Source organism: Saccostrea echinata, unplaced genomic scaffold, assembly GCF_033153115.1.
Source record: "Saccostrea echinata isolate AGI-Se365-2 ecotype Australia unplaced genomic scaffold, CSIRO_AGI_Sech_v1 ptg000012l, whole genome shotgun sequence".
NCBI classification, from domain to species: Eukaryota; Metazoa; Mollusca; class Bivalvia; order Ostreida; family Ostreidae; genus Saccostrea; species Saccostrea echinata.
In genome coordinates this window covers 24462321-24473172 of record NW_026889761.1, presented here as the reverse complement: position 1 = coordinate 24473172, position 10852 = coordinate 24462321, and the positions used below count along the sequence as shown (strand labels likewise).

The following is a 10852-nucleotide window of genomic DNA, read 5'->3' as shown; positions in this document are numbered from 1 at the left end:
TGTGTGAAATTATTATCATGATCATTGTTTTGTGTTTCCTTGAGCTTAATCTCATACATCTTCCAGAATGCCATTGGATTGAAAGTGCAAGTCAAATGTCAAGGTCCTTTGCAATGCCCTTTCGTCTTGATATCCTTTAGTAAGAGCGAGGCCCTTTGAGATGGGCACCAACTCATTGATGTTTAGTTGTATATACAACATCATGGTGTTGGGGTTCATCTTATACATAAAGAAAATATTTAAAAAATATGTATATATGTATGCCAAAAAAAAAAAATACAAAAAAAAAAAAAAAAAAATACAAAAAAAAAAAAAAAAAAAATACAAAAAAAATACAAAAAAAATACAAAAAAAAAAAAAAAAATACAAAAAAAAGTTAAATATACAGTTGAACTTTGGTATCTCGAACATTGATATCTTAAAAATCATGGATATATTTAAGTGATTTATAAGTCTTTACCCTATTCTTTTAGTATTTTACCCTGGATATTTAGAATCCTAAGATGTTTTGAAATTTTTCATGGTCCCTTTGAGTTCGAGATTATGAGGTTTGACTGTATATTTCTATATATATATATATATATATATATATATATATATATATATATATATATATATATATATATATATATATATATATATATATATATATGTATGTATATGTATATATATGTATTTAATCCTATAGATGCATGGACAAGCAGTATTTAATGCTACAGAAGCAGGAACAAGCAGTATTTTATCTTACAGATGCAGGGACAAGCAGTATTTTATCTTACAGATGCAAAGACAAGCAGCACCCAATTCTATGGAAGCAGGGACAAGCAGTATTTAATCTTACAGAAGCAGGGACAAGCAGTATTTAATCTTACAGATGCAGGGACAAGCAGTAGCCAATGTTTCAGATGCAGGGGCAAGCAGCAGCCAACCTTACAGAAGCAGGGACAAGCAGTAATTAATCTTACAGATGCAGGGACAAGCAGTATTTAATCCTACAGATGCATGGACAAGCAGTATTTAATCTTACAGATGCATGGACAAGCAATAGCCAATGTTTCAGATGCAGGGGCAAGCAGCAGCCAACCTTACAGAAGCAGGGACAAGCAGTATTTAATCCTACAGATGCATGGACAAGCAGTATTTAATCTTACAGATGCATGGACAGGCAATAACCAATCTTTCAGATGCAGGGGCAAGCAGTAGCCAACCTTACAGAAGCAGGGGCAAGCAGTAATTAATCTTACAGATGCAGGGACAAGCAGTATTTAATCCTACAGATGCAGGGACAAGCAGTATTTAATCTTACAAATGCAGAGACAAGCAGTATTTAATCTTATAGATGCAGGGACAAGCAGTAATTAATCTTACAAATGCAGGGACAAGCAGTATTTAATCCTACAGATGCAGGGACAAGCATAATTTAATCTTACAAATGCAGAGACAAGTAGTATTTAATCTTATAGATGCAGGGACAAGCAGTAGCCAACCTTACAGAACCAGGGACAAGCAGTATTTTATCTTACAGATGCATGGACAAGCAGTATTTAATCTTACAGATGCAGGGACAAGCAGTAACCAATCTTACAGATGCATGGACAAGCAGTAACCAATCTTACAGATGCATGGACAATCAGTATTTAATCCTACAGATACAGGGACAAGCAGTAGCCAATCTTTCAGATGCAGGGGGCAAGCAACATCCAATCTTTCAGATGCAGGGGCAAGCAGTAGCCAATCTTACAGAAGCAGGGACAAGCAGTAGCCAATCTTACAGATGCATGGACAATCAGTATTTAATCTTACAGAAGTAGGGACAAGAAGTATTTTATCTCACAGAAGCAGGGACAAGAAATATTTAATCTTACAGATGCAGGGACAAGTATTATTCAATCTTACAAATGCAGGGACAAGCAGTATTTAGTCTTGCAGATGCAGGGACAAGCAGTAGCCAACCTTACAGAAGCAGGGGCAAGCAGTATTTTATCTTACAGATGCAGGGACAAGCAGTATTTAATCTTACAGAAGCAGGGACAAGCAGTACCATAATCCTACAGAAGCCGGGACAAGCAGTACCATAATCCTACAAAAGCAGGGACAAGCAGAACTTAATCCTACAGAAGCAGGGACAAGCAGCACTTAATCCTACAGAAGTGATAGCCAATCCTAAGATTGAGATGAGTGTAAGCAAGAGTACAGAGATCTAAAAAGGGTTAAGTCACAATCTTTACTCCATACACTCTGAGAGATTCAAGAACTTTTTCACTTGATGAAGTCTGAGTTTACCTCTTCACATTCTGTTTGAACAGGTAGAGAGTTAGACTGGAAACCATGTTTCAGAGCAGACTGTCATGATTCAACTAGAGTGCCAGGAGTAAGGATGAACAGTGGCCTAACCTAGAAGTGAGGGTAAGACACAAATCTTCTCTGTTAAGGTCCCCATAATCTGAGATTCAGGGCAAATCACTTTTTTGTCTGTCCATCTGTCTGTTTGTTTGTCTGCAGAAACTTTAACCTTGACCCTAACTTTGAGAAGTATGTGTTAGGGCTTTCACATTTCATATTTCTTGTGACAAGCCCTTTCTTAGGATATCAATATTTTTGACCTCTTGACCAAGAGTGGCTTACTTTTGAAAAACTTTAATCTTGTCCATAACACCTGAATGATTGCTTCAACAGCTACCATATTTCACATTTGTTTTTCTTGTGACAAAATCCCTTTCTCTGATGGCCTACATTTTTACCTCATGATTTTGACCTTTGAATTATTTTAGATATCATGACCTTGGATTTGATTTTCTTTTGAAAAGCTTAAATATTAGCCATAACAACTGAACAGCTGGTGCAAGGGCTTTCTTTTTTTATGTGCACTCCTTGTTAAGGTCTTTTAGGGGGTACCAACATTTAAATAATTTATCATGGACTGGGCATCTGTGTTTGAAAAACAACCTGTTTGTGTGTGGGATTTTATATCTTTTTTTTCATTTGCTGAAATCTTTCTTTCTTTTATTGACCTTCATTTATTTTTTTTTAGAGTATTAGATTGTCCTCCATCACCAGTTTTAAATTAGCCAGTTAGACAGAAAGAGAGTCCAGACCAGAAGGATCCACTGCAACAACCAACCATGCTAGGGTAATATACATAGTTTACGTCTTGTTTATCTCTTCCTTAATTTCTTTTACATTGTGTTCATAAGAAATAGTTGCAGTAATATAAGCATTTATTGTTCTGCCTTAGCAGGGGGAGAGGTTGGATTGCCTTGACCCTGCAGTGAAGAACAGTCACACCATAAACTGAGGCCTACCTTGAAAGATGCGGTAAGGTTCTCTCTTTTCTTCTAACACAAATTCCTTATTATACCCCCCACCCCACCCCCACCCCCGGCTTGAAAAGTGAGGGTTATCTGAATTGCAGGGTTGCCTGTCCTTCCTTTTGTCTATCCATTACATTTTGAGGAAGCTATCTCTTATTTGCAACTTCTCCAATAACCACTGAATAAAATTCAATCAGACTTTTAGATAGTCTTTTATTACAAAGTGCACTTATGCCTTTGATTTGACACATAATTGGGTTTCCCATATGTAATTGTGGACACTGCTTTTCTATCTTTAATATTTGGAGTACCCATCCCTTATTCACAACTCTACCTATAACCATTGAATAAAATTTGAGACTTCCACAGAATCTTTATTTTATAGATTATTTTAAAGACTATTTTACATTTTGGTTGTGCAATTAATAGGGGATTTCCATAGCAAAACATGGAATTTGCCATAGTACACATATAAGAGAGGTTGTACCATTTTATGAGCTCCACGTTCACAGTACCTCTAATTTTTACATTGTTTTCAAAATTATCTAGACTGAGTCCCACTTTAACCTCTTGAATTTCAATTGACAGAATGCCTGTCTGAAGCAGCAGAATGTGGAACCTTTGCCAAGCAGCCTTAAATAGGTATAATCTTTTGTCCTTTCTCTTTCATTGCTTTAGAACTGTACTAATCTTTTGTCAGTTTCTTTCATTGCTAGGGGTACAGAGGAGGGATGGACAGATGGCAACCACCAATTAACACACTGAGGAGGAGACCATTGCCAGGATACAGGGTATCCACAATGTCAACAGGCCAACATTGGCCAAAGTGGTAAAAAACCAGCTATATTTATTGCATTTTGGATTTCTGTTGAATCAGAAAAGGGACTCTTTTGACCCCTTGAATTTCTATGTTAACAGATTATTGACTTGACAAGCCTTGATCCTACAAAAAAGACTCAATTAATTGTCACAATGAGTCAAGGAAACAAGGATCAACTGCAGCCAACCATAGAAGAAAGGGTAAGATACAAAGACCTACTCTTTCTCCTTGTACAGACTCCATTTATTGTGTGCTTTCATACTTGATGTAAATATGAACCTCTCTTGATCTTAAATTTGTATTTTGCAGAAGCATTCAGAGACAATACCCATCCTAAGATTAAGCAGAGTGCATCACTTGCCAGCAAGAGTACGTAGAGCTGAAATTGACTGATGCAAATCCTACAGGTAAGGCAAAAGCTGCACTTCTTTTAGTATTTCAGTTGCATCACTCTTTTTCATTACTTGATTAAAATAACATTTTCTAATTACATTGTTAACAGGCAACCCTAGATCCTACAATGTATGTTCAAGAGTAGATCCTCATGTTATAGAAGAGTTACGAGTATTGATTGACTGCAAGCTTCCTTATAGAGGAGGATAAGGTACATGCTCTACTCCATTCACTTTGAGAGATTTCAGAACTTTCATTAGATGAAGTCTGATAATTTTAACTTTCTGTTTTGTTGACCACTCCATATCTTGTGTTGACAGGAAAAAGGTTAGGCTTGCCTGGTTCCCGGGTTTTAGAGATGTCAGTTATGCGTAAACCAGAGAACCAAGATCAAGGACAGACTTTACTTTTACCTAGAAGTGAAGGTAAGGTGCAAACTCTTCTTTTTTGACTCTCTGAAAGTTTGTTTTTCTTTGCCATTTGACTAAGTCTTAGTACTAGTGTTGTCACTGAGTACTTAGTTAACCAGTGTCAAACATCGATGTATAAGTATCATTTAGTAAAACTGCTATTTGGTTACTCAGACATAGAGACATTTTACTTGGTAATTAAGCGTAAAAAAATCTTTTTTTAAAATATATATGTGAAAAGCAATCTGATACCCATATGTATTCAATTTAAGGTCATACAAAAAGTACATGTACTTTCAATGTACCTTTCCCACTGATAATTTTCCAAGACATTTTCAATTTAAAATCATGGTAGCATTAGATGTTCTTAGACAAAAAAAAAATCACCATACATTAACAGGAGTTTTGAACAGATATCAGTGATGAAAATCCTGTTTTTTAAATTTTTTTAATAAAAAAAAAAACAAACAAAATTATACTTTTAACTGGTATATTTCCTAAAAAATTTGATTCAGATGAGTTGTTCAAAATTTCCAGGCATCATAAAATGTTACAAAGGTCTTTCAATTATTGCAACTCTTTAACAACACAGGGAATAAGAAAATAAAGTCCAAAACTACATTGCAAATGTGTCCTTAATATCATTTCAAGGAGGGTCAATCAATGACAAGTAAACTGCTTTTTTTCTGAGAAGGTTGTTGAAAATTTATTGGGTTAAACATCATGTTACATTCAAACCGCAAAGTCCCCATGATGTTTACTATTCAACAATACATGCATTCATCAATAATAGTGATAATAAACATATCTGATTTAGCATTAATCCATTTGAAAATTTCATTAATATTTATCTTGTTAAGTTTTTTCAAGAATTGCTAAGAACTGGTATTGATAAATTGTACCATTCCCAATGCCAAAGAGTTAATTTTTCCCAATTTTGAGACGAAATATTCCTATTTCAACTGCCAAAGAACAGCCTATGATGATGTACTGTAAACCAACTATTATTCGCATCAATTTTTATTCGCGACTCGTCAGTTTGAAATCAATCCATGACAATTAATTTTCCCGACTGAGGGAACATTCTCTACAAATACAAACCAAATTAAATGGTTTGCGGCAATTAATATTTGCGAGTTAAAGGTCGCGAAACTTGTGAATATTTCTTGCACGCGAATAAAAGTTGGTTAACAGTAATTCTTTACATATAAAGTGTATAAGTTAATGTATGTGTTAGTTAATTAGGTTAGAATAAACACAAAATAAATTTCATTTGTTCTGTGTTTAACGTATAAAGTACTATGAAACATTTTATTTTAGAAGTTAGATTTATTTGTTTATTTAAACATTTTACAAATGTAATTTAGACAGAATGGAGCCAGTGGTATGCAATGAGCCCAAGAAAAGGTTGTATTTTGATCTTATAAGCCAGAGAGACAAGGTGAGCTGTATTTTTTTCCTTTGCATGTATTTTTTGTTTCCTGTCCCTTCCCCTTCCCTTTCTTACTTACATTACTAACATAAACCTTTTTGCTTTTTTCATTTATAAATGTTTGTGTCTTTCCTAAATATGTAATTTTCACATGTTTTTGTTTAAGAATGGTGATTAAAAGGTACTTTTTCCATTGTTTTGGAACTGTATTAATCCTGTGTCAGTTTTTACCATTATTAAGGGCACAAGGAGGGATGGACAGATGGCAGCAGATACAACACAAGGAAGAGGAGACCACTGCCAGGACACAGGGTATCCACTATGTCAACATTGGCCAAAGTGGTAAGAAACGGGCAGCGTTTTTTGCAATTTAGATTTTGATTTTATATTTTCACTTTATTTAAGACTGGTACTAGTACTAGTTTGACTCTTGACTCTGTATGTTAACAGAATTATAGTTATTCTCAATCCCGATACAAAAAAGACAACACTACTTGTGAAGAAGAGTCCAGGGAGTTGGGATCAACTGAAGCCAACCACTGAATAAAGGGTAAAGTACATATCACTGATTCCATTTCTTCTGCTAATCTTAACTGTTGTAAACTGAGCTCTCTTTGATCTTGAATTTCAGTATCTAACCAAGCTAAAATAAACTGTAACTAAACTTTTAGATGACAGCAGGTATAGATAGATGCCAAATTGTGGACGACCACACAATGATGAGGAGTCCATTACCAAAATACAGGGTATCCACTATGTTGACAAGCCAACATTGACCAAAGTGGTAAGAAACAAGCTGCATATGAACATGAAGGAGCACGCAGTGAAGAAGAGGACAACATAAAGAAGAGGACCACACAGAGAAGAAGAAGACTACACAGAGAAGAAGACGACTACACAGAAAAGAAGAGGACCACATGAAGAGGAGAGGACTGCTCAAGGAAGAAGAGGACCACACAAGGAAGAGGAGGACCACACAAGGTAGAGGAGACCATTGCCAGGATACAGGGTATCCACTAAACCAACAGGCCAACATTGGCCAAAGTGGTAAGAAGCAAGCTGCATATGTAACATTTTTTGATTGCTATGTTTTATTCTTTGTCAGTCCAATTAGGACACACATTTGACCTCTGGTCTCAGTATATTAACAGAATAATGGTTAGAAAAGCTTTGATCACATGGTAGAGGACACTGCCATCATTCACAACGAGGAGTCCAGGGAACCAAGATCCACAGCAGCCAGAAGAAAAGGTAAGATACAAATTAAATGTACTGAATCCATAGTTTGTGCTCTTTCACACATGGGGTCCATTTTATGTGCTCATCTGAACTGATGTAGAATGAGCCTCCTTTGATCTAAAATCTCAGAATCATACAACTAAAGTACTAAGAGCTTAATTAAACTGTTTCCGGGAAATTTTTCAGGTGACAGCAGGTATGGACAGATGCCAAATTGAGGACAACCAATCAATGAAGAATAGGATCATACACTGAAGAAGAAGATCGCACAATGAAGAAGAGGACCACACAAGGAAGAGGAGGACCATACAAAGAAGAAGACTACACAAAGAAGAAGAGGACCACACAAGGAGGAGAGGACCACACAAGGAAGAGGATGACCACTCAAGGAAGAGGAAGACCACACAAGGAATAGGAGACCATTGCCAGGATGCAGGGTATCCACTAAACCAACAGGCCAACATTGGCCAAACTGGTAAGAAACAAGCTGCATATGTAACATTTTTTGATTGCTTTGTTTTATTCTTTGTCAGTCCAATTAGGACACTCATTTGACATCTGGACTCTGTATATTAACAGAATAATGGTTAGAAAAGCTTTGATCTCATGGTAGAGGACACTTCCATCGTTCACAATGAGGAGTCCAGGGAACCGAGATCCACAGCAGCCAGTCATAGAAGAAAGGGTAAGATACCAATTAAATGTACTGAATCCATGGTTTGTGCTCTTTCACACATGGGGTCCATTTTATATGCTCATCTTAACTGATGTAGAATGAGCCTCCTTTGATCTTAAATCTCAGAATCGTACAACTAAAGTACTAAGAGCTTAATTAAACTGTTTCCCAACAATTTTTCAGGTGACAGCGGGTATGGACAGATGCCAAATTGAGGACAACCACTCAATGAAGAATAAGATCATACACTGAAGAAGAAGATCGCACAATGAAGAAGAGGACCACACAAGGAAGAGGAGAACTAAACAAGGAGGAGGAGACCATTGCCAGGATACAGGGTATCCACTAAACCAACAGGCCAACATTGGCCAAAATGGTAAGAAACAAGCCACATATGCTTCATTTTTTGATTGCTATGTTTCATTCTAAGTCAGTCCAATTAGGACACACATTACACCTCTTGACTTTCTTTATTTACAGAATAATGGTTAGGCAAGCTTCAATTTTGTGGCAGAGAACACATCTATCACTTTTTAGGAGGAGTTCAGGGAAGAGGGATCCACAGCATCCAGCCATAGAAGAAAGGGTAAGATAGAAATCAAATGTGCTAAATCCATTGCTTGTGCTCTTTCACACATGATTATGACTGGAACCTCTTATATGTAAAATCTCTGTCTTAAAGAAACAAGGACAACCAGACCCTTTCACTGTCAAAGGTCTGGAAGATTACGTCACCTGCTAGCAAGAGTACCAAGAGCTGGACACCCCATGCAGTAAGGAGGAGTACATTGCCAGGGTACAGGGTGTCCATTATGCCAGCAGCCATTTATTAGTCAAAGTGGTAAGAAACGAGCTGCATTTGTTGCACTATCATGATTTCTGTTTTCTCTTTCTGTCTAATTAGAACACATATTTGACTCTAAACTATCTATGTTCACAGAAGCCTTGATGGCAGTCTCCCACTCTCTGGGTTAGGAAGAGTTGAACACCAGCTAAAAGTACTGAGAGCCAGCATTGACTATGGCCTGCAGGAGACGGTAAGAAGTTAGATCTGCTACTTGCGTTGTGTAAATTGATATCCCTATTTCTCACCTGTTGAATTCTTTGTACCTTTATTAACTGATCTGTACACATTCTGTGTTAACAGACAAGGGACAAGGCTGGTCTTCATCGAATGTTTAAAAGCAGTTCTTCTTGTTATGGAAAAATTTGAAGAAAACATTGCCAGCAGCCCACTGTAGAAGTGAGGGTAATATACAAGCTCTACTCAATTCACTCTGAGATTCCATATCTTTAAGTACTTTAATTCTGTTAATCTCTTTATATTCTTTGATAACAGGGAGTTACGCTAACCTGGATTCAGTGTTCAAGAGCATTCATGTTTCATCTGGAGTTCCAAGAAAGTGATGAACTTTTGCCTAACATAAAAGTAAGATATAAGACATATTTTTCTTTTTTTCTGTTTGAAATTTCACATTTCTTTGCCATTAGATAAAGTGTGAACATTCTTTTGTTATTAACCTTCCTTTGTTCTTTGTTAACAGACAAAGAGGTGGACTGGCCTTTTACACCAGTCTTAGAAGAACCTGCAGGACAGAAGAAGATTGGCTTGACCAGAAGTTTTTACTCCATACTCAAACTTTCTCAGTAGGTCACCTGAATCCATGCTCAAACTTTCTCAGTAGGTCACCTAAATCCATGCTCAAACTTTCTCAGTAGGTCACTTGAGTCCATACACAAATGTCTCAATTATTTAAGAACAGGATTTGACAACACATTCATTTCACAGAATTGCTACATTTCTTTATAAAACTACCATTTTTCATGCTTAAGATGAATATGATCATTGTTTTCCCCCCTTATACAACTGGTGCTGATAATGCAAAAAAACCCATTGATTTTTATAAAATTTTGAAAACAGAAATTCCTCTTTAAACTTCTCAATAAGTACTGCATTGACATTGTAAATCACTAAGTATGAAACATACAAATTTTCAAAAAACTTTGATTTCCAGAAGTAGACTAGTTTTTGGTGAGATGTGTTGTAAACAGTATACTCTGGTATCACTACATTTCATGGTGGCTCAATATATGTGGACTTCTGGGTGCCTCTCATCCACAAATTTACATCCTCCATGAATTGAAAAAAAACCCTTTAGTTTCAGAGTTTTTTCTTTAATATACCTGGTATGAGAAAATAACAAACATGTTAAATTAAATCAATCCAGGAAAACTAGCCCCACATGAATGTTAATTATTCTGCAGTATATTCCAAATGGCTTACATCTTGAAAAACATGAAATTGAGAGATATTTAAACAATAATATGCTTTATTTGGTTGTTAGTATGGGAATTAATGTTGCAGCTGTTGCTGAAAAAAAAAATGCATAACCCGCATAATTGGGAGGCATGATATATATTAGTTTAAGGTCTTGTCATGCATGGAATTTAATTTATTTCATTTTAATCCTATTATTAGAAAATTCTCGATATAATATTCATATTTTGCTGCTATTTCTCCAAATTGAATCACTGTTGGTACTATTCCTAATTGGAGGGATAAAAAACCTT

The 10852-nt window shown here is 36.0% G+C and overlaps 1 long non-coding RNA gene across 1 annotated transcript; it reads left to right on the top strand.

The window, feature by feature from the left end:
• Window positions 1-666: 666 nt before the first annotated feature.
• Window positions 667-3124, top strand: LOC133186157 (uncharacterized). The gene is made up of 3 exons (XR_009721011.1): window positions 667-2180; window positions 2307-2406; window positions 3032-3124. It is a non-coding gene; the product is annotated as an uncharacterized LOC133186157 (long non-coding RNA).
• Window positions 3125-10852: the final 7728 nt, after the last annotated feature.